Raw genomic sequence first — 17,717 nt, 5'->3', positions numbered from 1 at the left:
CTGCTTGATAGAGAGAGAAAAAGAGAAAGGCAGAGAGGAGGTAAGATCATAAATAAGAGCAGTCAATGAAGAGAGAGAGACAGACAGTAACACAGAGACGGAGAGAGAGAGAGGGAGAGAGAGAGGGTCGTAGATAGCAGCAGTACAGCTTATTTTGGTATTGGGGTTTGTGGAGGTTGTTCCCATTTTTTCTTCGTTTTGTCTTTATTTTTCGCCATTGAGCGAAACCCTAAATTTATTTTACACCAAAATAGTATTACTCGTAGATTTTTCTGACATTTTGGTATCTTTCCTTATATGGGTTTTTGTTTTTGTTTCTTCCTGGGTTCTCAGATCCGACTCTTTTCTATCAGTCTTTTTATTACTTTCTTGCTTTGCCGAACCAAGGAATCCCTTAGATATAATGCAAAATGGATCTTGCTCTATCATTGATCAGAGATTCTCTATGAACAATACGAATCGGAGTTCTGCTTTCTTCACAAACTTTTTCTTCTTATTAATCAAAAGAAATTGGCGATTGGGTAGTTATATTATTGTGGTGAGTGTTAATTTGGTTGGGACTTAGGGTAGAAATTGACAGAAGAGAGTGAGCACACAGAGGCACTTGCCATAAAGCGTATGCCATTGCTTTTGCGTGCTCATGTCTCTTTCTGTCAGCTTCCCCATTTCCACTGCCGGATTAATATTAAGTTGTTCATTTTTAATTTCCTTCTCATCCCCATCCTTCTTCTGGTCTTTCTCTTTAATTTGTTTCACCAGTTCCCCTCTCTTCTCTCTCTCTCTCTCAAACTCTTTAATTTATGGTGCTTAATTAACTGCTCAAAAGGGAATTCAGACTTCAAAGTAAACTGAATCCCTAAGCCTAGCGTAGCTAAGAGAGCATGCTCCTGTTACTCTTTTGAAATCGGTAAGTGATTATTTGTATTATATCAATTATTTTATGTTATCTTATCAGAAACTGGTGAAATGAGAGCGTGACTTTTGATAGTGTTTTATATATAAGAATGTGGATATATCTGTTTACTGTGCGGAATTAGCGGCAAAAACCAGGTTATCAAGCATAACATTATTACGGGACCATCATTCACGCTCTCTGGTGTTAGAATGGTCCTCCCTTTCTTACCCTCCCTTCCTCACTCGTCAGCTTGAAACCCTGATCTAGTCCAAAAATTGGTAATTTTGATCCCTTTTTAAATCCATACGCATGCGATTCTAACTTGAAAACTGGTTCTTTTTTGGGCCTTTTTTGTTATTTGGTTTAATTAATGGATTTCTGTTGAACCCTATTCAGCACAGCCTGAGTAGGGTTGATTTGCTTGTTTGTTCGTACTATTGATTACAAAATTTTATTTTAAACCAGCTAGTTAGATAATTTCACACCCATTATCTTTGAAATTATCATCAGTGAATGCATATAGTTCTTATAATTCTATTGTGATTTAATATGATGATCGAAGATAAAATGAATATGGTTTTGTTATCTGTCTCTTGTTTGTCTGGTTGATTTTGCAGGTAAGGCTTATGGATTGATATAACGGTCCACCCATTGTCAAGTTGTAAGTTTTTTCTTCCTTTTTTTGGGCTTGTGTATGGAGCTATATCTTTCAAGTTTCATCAGATGAAAACTTAACAGGTATGAATTTGCTTTCCGAATTATCAAAATCGATCTGGTGGTTCATTTTGCACCGAATTTATGTATATATTTTCATCTATATGATCTATATGGCATACATATATTTATTTGGATTTTATTTTTAGACTTATGTCTCTAATTAGACGCTGCCTGGTAAGTATTTTAACCCAATTAAATACTGGATCTTTATACATACTGCACTAACATGAATAATTTCAATATGTGCTTTTATCTTGCAGTGAAATTTATTTCATATATATGTCCACAAACTGGTTTTTTTTCTTTTTCAAAATGGAATCCGCTGTTAGCAAACAACAACTGATAGACCAGTAAGTTTTCAAGCATGGATTGATCTTATATTAATTTTAGAATTACATGTCATGTATTCCATATAGCATGAATTTCACTTTGAGTTTGAAGTTGCTATACAATTGAAGTCATTTTTTGTGGCTTAACATTGATTCATGCCCAAAATTGTATTATTTCTTGTATGGTTACTGGTTGCGATTATCAAATAGTAATCATTTAGTTAGTTAATTTGTGTGACTGTTTGTTGTAATTTCTCATGACATTTGTTTAGCAATTTTTTTTGCTATTACTTTTTGATGCATCGATAGAATCTAGACTTTTGTGGTCCTTCTTCCTTTTATCCATCGACATTCCTGTAAGTTGATATGCATGCAATGCAATTGATTTTTAACATCTAATTCATTGTATTTGGTTTTTCATGTATCTAGCATGTAGACTTGTGTGTGGCCACACGAACAAAATATTATTCTATATAGGTTCTACATATCAAACAGTAGCCACATCCCATTCTCAGTACCTTTCTTCGATGTTATGAAGGCATAAGTCAACAAATTATTCCAGCAAATACGCATGGAAATTATAAGTCAAATTGGTACGGGATATAACTATCTTTCATGTGAATGTGAGGTACCGTTAGGCTTTAGATGTTGGTCCTTATGTTAGAAGAATGTACATACAGATCTTGCTCGTGCTTTTTTTTTTTGTTAAATTTTGCGGTCCAGATTCACTAAACTGAGCAACATGAGCATTTTTTTGACAAGTCTAGCTAGGAGGAACAATACCCTTTTAATTCATGTGATTGGCAAGCCAATTAAAGATGGCTTCAGCCTTATCTTTCCAAAGTACAAATAAAAGAGAAAAAAGTTGCTTTGGCTTCGCTTCGTATTGAGTTTGTTGTGTTCCTCATGTACTAAATGGCTTACCATCTCAATCACATGATACTGGCATCAAGGTCCAAGCTTGGGGGTTGGAACTTTGTAGTACTGCATGCATGCGCTGGGATTAACAACCACCACATACATAGTCCGTGGTGACCACTTTATTGTCTGGGATCGGACCATAATGTTGCTGCGGTGGTCCATCAGTACTTTTTGATGTGAGAAGTAGAAGTGAAAGTTTGGGGACGTTTTTCAGCAATCCCACCAAGTAAACAAAAATGGAAAGCTCCACATACCTAGGAAAGAGAGACTATCTCCATCTGATCTTTTGCTCTATTTGCTTGTTTGTTGTGTGGTTAATGTGATCGATGTTGATGATTATCTATATCTTTCAAAATCCATTATTGTTAGAACATAAAAAATATTCGTGCTTTACTCTTCATAGGGTCCTCAAGCAATTCAACTAGAAAAAATTGGTGGATTTGGAATCAATAGCATATCTGTTAAATAATTGATTCCCACACTATTGAAGATATGGTAAGGACATTTCTAATTGAACTATACTCATCATTTCGTGATATTTTTATTGATTTTCTTTTGCTGGTCATTGTTTCATTTTGGTGAAGAACGAAAGAATGTATGTACCTCTGTCCTCAAAATAAGTTTAAGTTGGTTGTTATCATATGCATTTTATACTAAAGTCCAGGAGCGCATATCATGTTTAGTTGCTAAAAAATTGTAGTTAGGAGTTTAATAGCTTGGTAAAATTTCAAACATAGTCCTTTTTGTATGGTTAAAGTAAAATTCTTCGTTGAACTTTACTCATGAGTTATGAATTATTGATAGATTGGTATATATAATGGTTACAATTAATGTTAAATATTGTCCAGATTTTTTTTTAACTGACAATACTCAACATTTGAAACCTAGCTATCTAGCTTCCATCTCGCTGGCTCATAATCCAGTGTTCCATAGTCATACTAAACACGATTGATGTGCATTTCATTTGCAAAAGAGTTCAATGTCAAGATCTAAGAGTTCATCACGTTTTTCCTCTGAACAACTTGAATACATTATGACAAGTACTACATTCTCCACAGTTATTATATATCTTAGAAACAATCTCATGATAGAGAGAGTCCTATAGTATGAGATTGAGGACAGATAGCCTGATGCCACATCAGCATAATTCATACTGATGTGGTGTCTGTTCAACTATAGTTGTGTTAGTTTAGAATGTTGTGTACTTCTTAATTATGTCATTTAGGAAAGTACATAAATATATAAAGTCTGCCTTGGTTCAGATGTAAATACCGATTTAGTTTTAATGAGAAAAAGCTTTGTTACAAGCCCTAGAATTTCTTTGCTTATTTCTAAATCAATTGGTGAATCTCAGTCCAGATCATGAATTCGTTGAAAGATCATAAACGTCAACTGGTAAGTTTGGTATTTTTAGGTCAACCATATTTGTGGGGGGAGATGGCGTGAAATATATACGTATATATCGCTTATATGGAAATGAAACTTTGGAATCACTTACGAGGTTGTGTCTGCAGGAGTTATAAATTGTTAAACATTATTTATTATCTTTCAGAGTTTCATTCAAGTGTAACATCCTTCAAACATATAAAGTTTATGCCTGCTTCTGCTCTATATTCATGTGTGATTCCCCCTTGTAGATGAGACTTTTTCTTTGATAATTGGTTGTTATTGTGTATTTAGGTTTTTGCTAAGATTTTGATCAGGAGCTGATATACACACGTACATATAAATAATCCAAATTCTTGTGAAAAATTGCAGGATACTATTGATTCATCGTCATAGTAAATAATATATCACATCTGGCTGTTGGACGTTGCTTTTGAGTTCATCATCCCCACATGGCGTTTTAGTGTTGGAGCTAAGCTATTCTATTTCACTGCGGATGGCCATGGGGAGATATTTCTGCGATAATGGAGCCCCCCTTTTGTTTATTTCAGCGGAGGATCTGGATTCGCTACACTTCATGTAGATTTGGAGAGCGTGGAGTTCAACTAGTAAGTGCTTTCCCATATTTTTGGAAGCCTTTGTAAAGACCGACACGAATTGCCCTCTTCATACAGTTAATCCTCTTACAATATTCAATTATTATTTAGTGGTAGATGCCTTTTTGTACAAGGCTTTAATGGAAAAATCCTTGTATATATGTTCTTTTTTACTTTTGACCAAAATTAATTCTGGGAATGGTTTTTTCATAGAAGTATATGGAAATATGGTACGCAGAAATTTGCCCTTGCTGAGTATATATATGGCGACTTCTTCTTTTCTCCCCTTTGATAATGGTCGTCTCTTCTTTTTTTACTTCATCCGAATATCACCTAATTGCTTTCTTCAGATATTCAAACTGCTTGTGTAGAGGGTTTCGGGTTTTCGATCAATTCAGAAACTCCGTTAAGCTTGTATCTCTCCAAATATGCTGTTCAATGGACGTTATTGATTGCATTGGAGTGAGAAAATACCCCTGCTTTGTCCAAAATTATGAGCTTAGTTATGTATATATTATGGCCGATTGCGTGTACTGGTCGTTTATCGGTGCTGTTGGCGGCAAATGAAAACTGTTTGGTCAGAGAAACTGGTGTATTTCATGGTGCCAAAAGTTCCTTGGGTGCATATTTTACCATGGCCAGGTACTGTCCTTTTTCTGTTATTTATTCAGATTTCAGGATTCGAGGTCAAGTTTTACCCTTGATTATCTAAAAGAAATCTGGGTCTGGTTACGAGTTTAGCCCTGGCAGTTATTTCAGAAACCAAATCAATTAGAGCTCAACATCTTTTCACCATTGTGTTAAAAGGTGACTTGCTTTCAATAAAACAATTGGAGATGAAGAGTTACATCATGTATCAAAATTAACCAATCGAAATATATATATTTAATAACTCCCAGTCCCAAATCTTAATCGATCCCACCCTTTAATTTCCATTCACAATTATCAACTTAAATAATGCAATATTTAATATTTAATTTTCTAACACAATTTACTAACCAAAATTCTTCCTCAAAATATGGCTTGACGCTTCATATAAAATACCAAGAAAACCAATATCTTATTCATTAATTACTCGAAACTCAAAAGAACAGTACACCCACCAATATATAACACTGAATTGCCACAACTCTTATTGTTGTTTACAAATTACCATCAAGTGCGTGCATGCAAAGGTTAGAAAGTGATGGTTGGACTAGGAGCCGGTGCTAGAGGACGAAGCGTTTCGCAATGAGCCAAGCAATCAAATCCCTTGACCCAGCAGCTACCATCATAAAAGCAAATCGCACATAGTTTTACGGTCTTTCCGCATTTGCACAGTCATGTTAAGCATTATACAGAAAAGAGAACAGAGAGATTGTAGAAGAAGAAGAAAGAAACAGAGAAAACTTAGAGAGAAAGAGAATGATTTTCCACTTGTATTTTCTTGATTAATTTTCTGGTTACAAAGATATTGTTGCTATATAGATGGATATTCACCTAACTGCCTTATCTGAATCTTACAATACCAACAACCCTAACTGCCTTATGTGTTTAACTAATGACATGTGTCATGATCCACACTCTCCCTATCTTATATACTCTAACATCCCCCCTCAAACTCAAGATTGGGGCACCCAATCATGAGGTTGAAGCATTCAGGTTGTCAAAAAAACATCAGCACAGAGTGTAGACAACTCGTTGATGAAGATATGTTGTTGTTACTCTAGCCACTAGTAGAAACTTTAAAAAAAAAAATATGGCTTTTAGCATGAACCATGAGCTTTGGCAATCTAAACTCTTTTTGGATAGTATTCCTTGCAATTGGAAAGTGGAGTATCTGGTCGCTGTTGCACATATACTGATGTAGGCCAAGGACTAAAGGCGTTATTACATAAAATTACTGGTAGCTGGGATTTAAGTTTTATAATATAATACATGCATTTTTAACTCTAAAAATGCATGTATCTAGCTTTAAATTTGTGGCTTATGGAATTCCTAGGTTAATGACATTTTGTGAAATCATTTAGTTTTTTAGGAGTTATATTGTAAGCCTTTATTTTTTATGTCTTTTCATATTTTTCACTTTAAGTTGTAAGCCTATAAGTACTTGTATTTGTAAAGAAGAGGGAGTTAAACTTTTTTGTTGGAGAAGTTGTTTGAATTATCATATTGATATTTGAGTTGTAAACTCTTTTTTATGTGCCTTTCTCTTGTTTAAGAGTATGTTGCTTTGTTCTTTCTAGTGTCTACGTTGTAGGCTGGTACTAGAACCAAAGTTCTAAGGGTTTTCAGGCCTCTCCTCGCACAAGGAGATAGTGGACCCTACCTATCAATCATATCTGTCATTTTATTCGTTTTTATCCTGATGCACCCTGCATCAGTTGGTATCAGAGCGTCAGCTCGATCCAAGGGTGACGCTATATTCAGCATGTCGCATATGCCATTAGATAAAGACCTTAATCTGGACCTTCCTCCAATATTTGATCGTTACTTGGATAGTTCATGTCCAATATGTTGTGAAAATTATTCAGGTGATTGTCTCGTAAATCTTGATCTTCCTCCCGAGTTTGATCGTTCTTCATATGGTACTTATCACATTTGCTGTCAAAGTTCTTATGTGGTTCAACAAAATGTTGATATGGAATCTTGTCTAATTATTAAAAATGCTTATTACAAAGAATATTTGAAGTTGGAGTTTCATGATTTAATGAGTTCATTGGAAACTTCTGGATATGTTGATTTAATTGGGGTTGATGTCTTCTACTTCAGAATTTCCAAAGTTTTGGTTGACATTATAAATCAAATGAAAGAGAATGTCAAGGATGCGAGGTATGCTATTAAGGGTGCTTTTAACACTTTAACAGTCAATATTAAATGCTCCAAATATCTATTTGTTTGGACCGGCAGAGTTCAATTTTATCGCTCCAAATCAGATGATGATCCGAATTCGAGGACGAATTCTCTCCAACCCCACGAGAATGATGCAGGCCAAGGACTAAAGGCGTTATTACATAAAATTACTAGTGGTTGAGATTTAAGTTTTATAATATAATACATGCATTTTTAACTCTAAAAATGCATGTATCTAGCTTTAAATTTGTGGCTTATGGAATTCCTAGGTTAATGACATTTTATGAAATCATTTAGTTTTTTAGGAGTTATATTGTAAGCCTTTATTTTTTATGTCTTTTCATATTTTTCACTTTAAGTTGTAAGCCTATAAATACTTGTATTTGTAAAGAAGAGGGAGTTGAACGTTTTTGTTGGAGAAGTTGTTTGAATTATCATATTGATATTTGAGTTGTAAACTCTTTTTTATGTGTCTTACTCTTGTATAAGAGTTTGTTGCTTTGTTCTTTCTAGTGTCTACGTTGTAGGCTGGTACTAGAACCAAAGTTCTGGCCTCTCCTCGCATAAGGAGATAGTGGACCCTACCTATCAATCCTATCTATCATTTTATTCATTTTTATCCGCTGCACCCTACATCACATACTCTGCGATAAGAAAACCTCTTAGCATCTGGAGCTTGTATTTTACCATTACATCGTGTATACCATAGTACCCAGATCAACGTAGACTTGGTGCCCCCACCCTTATCAAAAATTCTCATATGGTAGCCTAACTGAATATCAAATATAATTCCACCATTGCATAACCGAAGTACATAAAATCCTCGGAACTCACGTACAACAGTTTGAGTAGGAACACCAATTTTCGCCTTGTTGTCAGAGTTAAGAACTGGAAATGTCACTTGAATACAAGGTTGTAAACCCACTGAAATCAACTGAGAGTCTGCACTTTCCTTATCAATACATTCGGAAACTTGTTTTTATGCATCATCTATAAACATTTCATCTTCTGAAACAATGAAGTGAAAGATAGAACCAGACTTGAGATCGTAAGTTGTATGAATTTCAACATTAGAATTGCTCTGTAAAGGTGTTTCATGATTTTCCAGGATGACTGGACACACTGGTTTGAGTTGTTGATCTAATGGGCTTTGACATGATTCAGGGGTTGAAACTGAAGATTGAGCATTATGTATGTGATAACAATCAGCATCAAAATGATCTTTCTATGAACAAATTTGATGTGTAGGAAATTCAGGTGGTGGAGAATTAAGATATGGAGATGGAGGTGAGCCAAGAACTCTTGGTGAAAATTGAGGAAAAGACTTGTAGATATTAAATCTTTCACCATTATTGTAATGAAACCGACCTTTACCACAATTCTTGGACTGAAAATTCCTATTAGCACCATTATAACTGACTACAAATATAACCATTGTAAGCCTCATTATCATAGCTAGATTGGTCTGAACTACAATTGGATTGAGAATGATAGCCACCATTGTAGCCAGCAACACTATTACCATTTATACTACTTGATTGACTAGCATGAAAATGAGAGCTAAAGAGAGGAGAAGAATAACCTTTTGTCTCAGATTTAGATACCATAGCAAACCAGAAATGTGGCACAGGAACACAACCCACAATGGCTTCCTCAGCAAGCAATTATGCATGAAAATCCTCGAGTGAAATGACATTCTCACACCCTCTTATTACACGTTTAAATGTGTTGTATTCCACAGGGAGTCCATTCAAGGCAATAATCACAATGTCTTCATTAGGAAATGTAACACCAAGAATAGAAAGCGTATCCCTTGCTTCTTTAATTCTTCGAAGATGCTGAGAAATTGAATAAGATCCTTTCTTAATGTTGTACAGATCAATCTTTAACTTGATGATACTAGTTTTTGTGATTAGTAAGGAAAATTCGTTTTGAAGACGAACCCACATCTCTTGAGAACTCTTGCTACCAATCACACAAGAAATTGCAAATGAAGAAAGTATTGTAGTAAGTAACAACATCAAAGCATGATCATGCATTTTCCACACTTTAAATTCATCTAATTCTGGTCTGGCAGATGACTCATATGTGATTACATAATGTGTAAGGGTTGCTACATACTGAGGAGGACAAGGATTCGATCCATCAATGAATCCTATAATGCCATGACCTTGTAGCATCATCTTCATTAGAAAATGCCACTGCGAGTAGTTGGTGTCATCTAATTTTACACAAGCAGAGGAAGAAACAGACGAAATCAACTATACAATTGGGGATTGCAAAAGTTGCAATTGTGTAGCTGTAACCATAACTTTTGTTGTAGAAATGAACAACCCAGACTGAGATTTAGAAGAAAAACCCCAAATTTGTTGCAGACAAATCAAAATGAGGGAACCGAGCAGAAAAATCGAGAAGTTATTGCAGATACATCAGAAAGAAAAAAGAATCTTGATCAAGAATCAAGAAGTCGAACAAGAAATCGACCGAAGTATAGAAGAAACGAGCAGAACCATATTGTTGGTAGTTGGGCTCATCCAACTTGATTGAAACTGATGTTGAAACAGATGTAAAACAAACACCTGGTTGATCAGTTTTCTTTGAGAACAAAAAATAAACACCTGGTGTGTAAGAACTTGTAGAATACATAACGCATGAATCGATAAGAAACACAACCTAGAAAATCAAAAAGGAAATCACAGAAAGATCATAGAAGAAAGAAATAGGTAGTGGAAGCAAAGAACTAAGGATCGAAAAAGCTTGCGACGAAACTTATTCGGCGAGGATACCATGTTAAGCATTATACAAAAAAGAGAACAGAGAGATTGTAGAAGAAGAAGAAGGAAACAGAGAAAACTTAAAGAGAAAGAGAATGATTTTCCACTTGTATTTTCTTGATTAATTTTCTGGTTACAAAGATATTGTTGTTATATAGATGGATATTAACTTAATTGTCTTATCTGAATCTTACAATACCAACAACCCTAACTGCCTTATGTGTTTAACTAATGACATGTGTCATGATCCACACTCTCCATATCCAATATACTTTAACATCCTTGATATCTTAAGCATGGAAGTTGATATTTATTAGTGTTGTTGATAGGATGAGTGCTTTCATTGCCTGGTTTATATTATAAAAAGTAACAATTAAATTTTAATTAAACATAGTTTATTGTGAAACAAATCGACTTCAAAATATTGGTTTCCAAATTTTGAACAATATTGGTGTCGGAGAAATAAGTGATACTCACATTCAACTAGAGCTGCTAAGAGAACTATGCAGACAATGCGAGAAAGTGCCAATGAGACTTTGCTAACCTTAGTTGTTGACATTATCACCTATGTATGAGAAAAAATATCTATGTTGTTGTAAGTGGCAATCAAATTTTTAGCCTTTTATATCATTTTCTTATCAATTTTTATTCTGAATGTGTAGTATTTTTGGAAACAAAATACATTTTAAAAGGAGATTTAAAATTTAATAATAACGCTTATACTTTTGGAAATGTCATAAAAATCACATATATATGCACATTTGAAATCTTTATAGTTTTACCAAGTCTAATGAGTGTTATTAGATATTTGTGCATTTTGAAACACTTTTGACACATTGGATTTTGAACTTAGATTGATGTGCTTTTGACTAAATATTTGTGATTATGTTATGGAAAATGTTATTAACACTCTTAAAAGATCAATTATGCAGATTGGCAGATTGGCAGATTCTAGGCAGAAATAGCTCATTACTGTATCCAGATTGGCAGATTCTAGGCAGAAATAGGATGGTCCATCTTGTTTGGGGTTTGTGGAGTGTTCTGAATAGATTTTAAACACTTGGGATTCTTTACAATATGAGTTTCTTTATTTGTGGATGGTCCATCTTAACTATTACTAGAGTAGTATTTTAGCCGAGTATATATTTTGCATAGTTTATTAACCCTCCAAATCAGGAAAGTAAAGGCAAGTAAAGGCCAAAAGGCTAGGATGCAAGTTTTCAGATCCTGAATGAGGTCCTGGATCAGAAGTTCGGTCGTTGTCATGGCAATGTTGTTCGGTGTATGGGGAAGGCGTGGGTTCATGAGACGGGTGCCTCTTCTTCCAGATCGACCACATGAGAGGCCAATGCCTTGAAGGAGGATGTGACAACCCTAAAAGGTCAGCTTGCGGCCCAGGGCGAGAAGATGATGGCTATTGTACGGGCCTTACAGATGTCCGGCCTCCAAATCTCAATGCCAACACCTGATCTTGCTCCACCTTTGACCTTCCAGCTACTTCACCCAGTTGATACCAGTAGCTTGAAGACTACTTGTAGTTTTTTCTTTTTTGTTCGGACATCTTGTATGTACATTTTCATATATTTTATAATCAAATACTTTTTTTCTTGGTTTATTAATTATTGTTTAGAATTTAATTACAATATTTATTAAAAATTAAATAAAATTTTTTTTTGCCAAAAAAAGGGTTTGCGCGACGAAGAAGTAACCTACGTCGCGCAAACCTACTTTGCGCGACGTAGGTTACTTCTTCGTCGCGCAAAGTAGTTTTGCACGACGTAGGACCTGCGTCGCGCAAAGCGGGTTTGCGCGACGTAGGTTACTTCTTCGTCGCGCAAACCCTTCTGTCACTGCCTTGGCGCGACGGTTGACGCGCGACGAAGGTTCGTTGCGCTAATTTTTGAGTGACATTTTTTGGACTTTACACGATGAAGGACCTACGTCGCGCAAAGTGTTTTTCCTACTAGTGTTAGGAATGTGTGGTATTTTTGGAAACAAAATAAATTTAAAAAAAGGAGATTTAAAATTTAATAATAACGCTTACACTTTTGGAAATGTCATAAAAATCACATATATATATATATATATATGCATATTTGAAATCTTTTTAGTTTTACCAAGTATACTGAGTGTTATTATGATATTTGTGTATTTTGAAACGCTTTTGACACGCTGCATCTTGAACTTTGACTGATGTGCTTTTGACTAAATATTTGTGATTATGTTATGGGAAATGTTATTAACACTTTTAAAAAATTAATTATGTAGTTTACATAATTAGGAATGTGTGGTATTTTTGGAAACAAAATAAATTTTAAAAAGGAGATTTAAAATTTAATAATAACGCTTATACTTTTGGAAATGTCATAAAAATCACATATATATGCATATTTGAAATCTTTATAGTTTTACCAAGTATAATGAGTGTTATTAGATATTTGTGCATTTTGAAACGCTTTTGACACGCTGCACTTTGAACTTTGATTGATATGCTTTTGACTAAATATTTGTGATTATGTTCTGGGAAATGTTATTAACACTTTTAAAAAATCAATTATGTAGTTTACATTTTCTAAATTTTAAAAAGAAAATTACACTTAGGAGTGCAAAATTATTATTTTTGTATGTAAAATGACCTTTTTGACATTTGCTAAGATTATCTCCAATTCAAAATAGAAAATGTAAAAGTTATAAGTCCTATTTGACTACAAATTTGGTGTTGTATGTTATAACATTTTCAATACATACGGAGTCAAATTTGACCATGAACTTTTACACATAAAAGGGAGTTTAAGTCAACTTTAGAGCTAAACATAACTTTTATATCATCTAGATATGGCCGGGCCTTCCACTTTTAATCTTAGAGTATTATCTAAAGACATGTAACTTTGATGACATATAACACCAACGTCATATATAACTACTCTAAATTTTTCTAGTATATTGAAGAGTGTCGAGTCCAAATTTAAAGAGCCTTTAACGATAGATATGCTCTTCAAAGTGTAGATGTAAGTAGGATGGTGACCCGCCCAGGCCAGAAGTGTCATCACTCCTTGAGCTAACCTCAAGGACTTGCGTACATGCATGTATTTTTGAGAGAATTATTGGCTGCTAATGTAGATGTTTTATCTCTTCGATCGATTATCTTGTTTAACAACACTAAACCTAATCAAAGTAGAACGAGATCACAATATTACTAATACGGAACTCTTCAAAAGGGCTCATCACAACTTATATATTCATGGTCTGCAAGGTTGAGACAAAGTAATAAGCCCTAATATTTGTATAGCTCTCTAAAATTTGACGAGCAAGCGATTAGCTAGGGATGGCATTTTGTATTACATTCTTTGAAAGTATCCCAACACGTGATGAACCAACCGCAATAAAAATATATTTTTGTACCCAGTTCCGAGCCCGAGCTACAAGTTTCTTACGAGCAAACGTTAAATTATCAACATCACCTCTCACTCTTAATTCTTCACAACAATATCGTTCTTGATGCTGCTAATACCATTGCCTTCATTGCCTGTTTAATTATAATGTTGTTTGGACCCAATTTTTCACACATTTGGTCCATTTACTCTAAGCTTTTGAATGAAAGAAATATTAAGGATCGAGATTGGTTTCCAGATAAAGGTTGAATCAATCCCACAATCAATCTATGTTCAGATCCTAATTGAAGAAGGCAAGACTTGCAGGCAATAGAGTTTCAACCGAGAACAATTCTGAGTATATTCAGAGATTATGCCGAAGAATGATAATTTTACCAGAATTATACCAGAGATTATGCCGAAGAATGATAATTTTACCAGAATTATACCATACTTGCCATAACGAAATTCATCCCTTTAAATAGAAGTGATTTTGCAACGTAGAAAGGCCCTTCAACTCAACAAACAACTCAAACGTTCTACGCAAAACCTTCTCACATTTCTGAGAAAAATACTAACTATCCTAACCCCTCGTCAACACACCTTCAGTTTGGATTAACAATTGTGTTGGTAACCGATGACGCATTCAGTTTGAAATAAACCACTGAAGCTGTAGAATCAGTCTATCGAGTTAGCGAGAGGAAAAATGTTGCACGACCTTATGACAAAAAGAAGAAAAGAATTCAGATGCAACAGTAACAAAATTAAGTTCAAATTTAGAAAGGGATAAAGAGAGAGGAGAGAGTTGAGTACCTAGAGATTTTGATTCGAGATTTTAGCAGCAAAAGTATACTAGTTACTAGAGAGAAAGAGAAAATTGTTGTAGCTAGATAGAGTGAGAGATCGAGTTGCTGAGCAAGGAGGAATAAGAAAGGAACTCGTACTTAAAAAAAGATCAGAATCTTTGGCCGACGAACTAATCCGTCAAGCAAAGGTACCAATTCGTTTGGAAAAGGTATTAAAAATGTGACATGTGTATTCCGACCCAACATATTCGTCAGTCAAACTAAGTTGGTTCGTCGGGCAAAGGTTCCATAAAAATGCCGTGCATTTAAGTTTTTGGCCAAAAAAATTGGTGGGAAACACCTTTGCCCCACGAATAGTACAAATTTTCGTCAAATAAACCTTTTAATATAGGGAAAATTTTGAATTTTTGGGAAAAAAGTGGGAATTTGAAAGTTTTTCCCGATGAATATAGTGCTTTTGCCTGATAAAAATGTTAAGTTTGCCTAACGAATAGGTATATTTCGTCAGGCAAACACAAAAAAATAAAAAAATTATTGAAATTTTATTTATTTTCAAACAATTAAAAGATCAAGACCATCAAATAATATGAGTTTGTGGTTTTACTCTCAATGAGCACATTTTTAAAGTCATCAAAATCAGATCTAAAGTAGCCCGTTAAATCATTAATGATACATTTTTAACTGTCGAAAGATTTATTCCTGTTATTTAATCCCTAAATGATTTTTGGCGTATGCGATCTCATACTATGTTCAAACAAGTGTAATGGTTGGATAGTTGAAATTTAGTTGTCAGAGTGCAAAATCAACGAAGTAAGTCTTTCATTTATTTGTGCTAAATTGATTTTTTTTTTAAATTAATTTTCATCGGGTAAGGTTAGTTTTTTAGTTTATTGTATTGCTTTTAGTTTTTTGTTTTATTTTTTTTGCCCGATGAAACTTTTCATCGCACAAGGTTTTGTATTTCAGTTTAACTGTATTGCTTTTATTTTTTTTAATTTTAGTGTTGCAGAAGGTTTAGTTTTTTAGTTAGTTGTATTGTTTTTATTTTTTAAATTTTATTTTTTTGCTTGACGAAACATTTTTTTCCCACAAAAGGTTTAGTTTTTAGTATAACTGTATTGCATTTATTTTGGGAACTGTTAGTAGCACTCCAAAAATCTCATTCTAAACTCTTCACAAATGTAGTTTTCTTTCTAATTATTGAAAGTTTGGAATGTCAAATAAGATTTTTGGAGTGCTAATAACAACTCCCTTTATTTTTCTTACTTATTGTTTTGCTCAACAAAACTTTAAGACGTGCCAATTTTTTCCCTTAGCTTTGCCCGACGAAGGCTTTTGTCGCTTAAAGTCTCTGACAAAAACCGAAATATTAACCATTATTGCCCGACTCAACCAAAAAAAAAAAAAAAACAATGTTGCCCGACCAAAGTTTCGATTTCGTCCGGTAAAATTGTCTGGCAAATATTAAATTATGATAGTTATTGCGTTAGAAAGTAGTTTTGGCTTTTATAATATTCCATGTACTAGGGTTATATAAGAATCATCATAAGTACTAGGCTCATTGTATTAGGATTAAGGATTCATGCATCACATTACTCTCGGTTATCCAAAATTAATCTCCTCAAGCCACTTAGTACTACGATCTAGTGATATTCCTCTTCACTTATAAATGAAAGGTTTAGATTCGATTATCATCAAGGACGAGTTTAGTCCCACCTTTTAACATTCACAAAGAGTTACATCATGTATATATCAAAATTAACCAGTCACACCTATACCCAGTCCCAACTCTTAATTGATCCCACCTTTTAACAGACACAATTATAAAATTAAATTATTTAATATTTAATTTTCTAACACAATCTACTAACCAAATTTCTTCCCCAAAATGTGGCTAGACACTCCATAAAAATACCATGAAAACCAATATCTTTATTCATTACGCGAAACTCAAAAGTGCAATACACCCAACAATGTATAAGACTGAATTTCCACAACTCTTATTATTGTTTAGATATTATCATCAGGTGCTTACATGTAAAGAGTTAGAAGGTGACGGTCGGAGTAGGAGCCGGTGCTGGAGGACGAACCTTGTCGCAATGATCCAAGCAATCAAATCCATCGACCCAGCAGCTACGATCATAAAAGCAAATCGCACATCTTGTTACGGTCTTTCCGCATTTTGCAGTCTTTTCCTAGAAACCCTTTGCATGAAAGCTGATGTTTATCGGTAGCACTGTTACTGCTGTTGGTAGGATGAGTGCCTTCATTGCCTGTTCAAGTTTATATTGCAAAAAACAACAATTAAATTTTAATTAAGCAAAACTGTTGGGAAAAAATCGACTTCAAAATAATGGTTGTCAAATTTTGAACGATATTGGTGTGGAAAAAAAAAAAGGTGCACATTCAACTTGAGCTGCTAAGAGAATTATGCAGACAATGCAAGAAAGTGCCAATGAGACTTTGCTAACGTTGGTTGTTGCCATTGCCATTACCACCTATGTATGAGAGAGAATATCTGTGTTGTTGTATGAGTCACAATCAAATTCTTAGACTTTTATAGCAATTTCTTCTCAAAGCTTCAGAATGTGTGGTATTTTTGAAACTAAATAAATTTTAAAAGGAGATTTAAAATTTAATAATAACGCTATACTTTTGGAAACGTCATAAAAAACACATACATATGCATATTTGAAATATTTATAGTTTTACCAAATATAATGTGCGTTATAAGATATTTGTGCATTTTGTAACTTTTTTTACACCATGCATTTTAAAACTTTGATTGATGTGGTTTGATTAAATACTTGTGTTTTTTCAGAAGAAGTTATTGACACTCTTAAAAAATTAATTATGCACTTTAAACTTTCTAAATTTTAAAATGAAAATTACACTTTGGATTGCAAAGTTATTTTTTTAGAGTAAAATGACATTTTTGAGATTTGCTAAGGCTATCTCCAATTCAAAATAGAAAATGTAAAGGTTATAAAATCTTTTTTCTTTTTTTTTTTTGAAAAATGGATCAGCTGGTGACTTCGTCATGACAGTCCACCCTTTCAGGAGCCTAAAAGACTTACAAAGGCATTTCAG

General features: G+C 34.0%; 1 long non-coding RNA gene across 1 annotated transcript; it reads left to right on the top strand.

The window, feature by feature from the left end:
* The first annotated feature begins 944 nt into the window (after positions 1 to 944).
* LOC126599513 (uncharacterized) lies at positions 945 to 5,059 on the top strand. The gene is made up of 2 exons (XR_007615176.1): positions 945 to 1,173; positions 1,513 to 5,059. It is a non-coding gene; the product is annotated as an uncharacterized LOC126599513 (long non-coding RNA).
* The last annotated feature ends 12,658 nt before the right edge of the window (positions 5,060 to 17,717 follow it).

Source organism: Malus sylvestris, chromosome 2 (genome assembly GCF_916048215.2).
Source record: "Malus sylvestris chromosome 2, drMalSylv7.2, whole genome shotgun sequence".
Lineage (NCBI taxonomy): Eukaryota > Viridiplantae > Streptophyta > Magnoliopsida > Rosales > Rosaceae > Malus > Malus sylvestris.
This window is presented reverse-complemented; position numbering and strand designations above follow the sequence as displayed.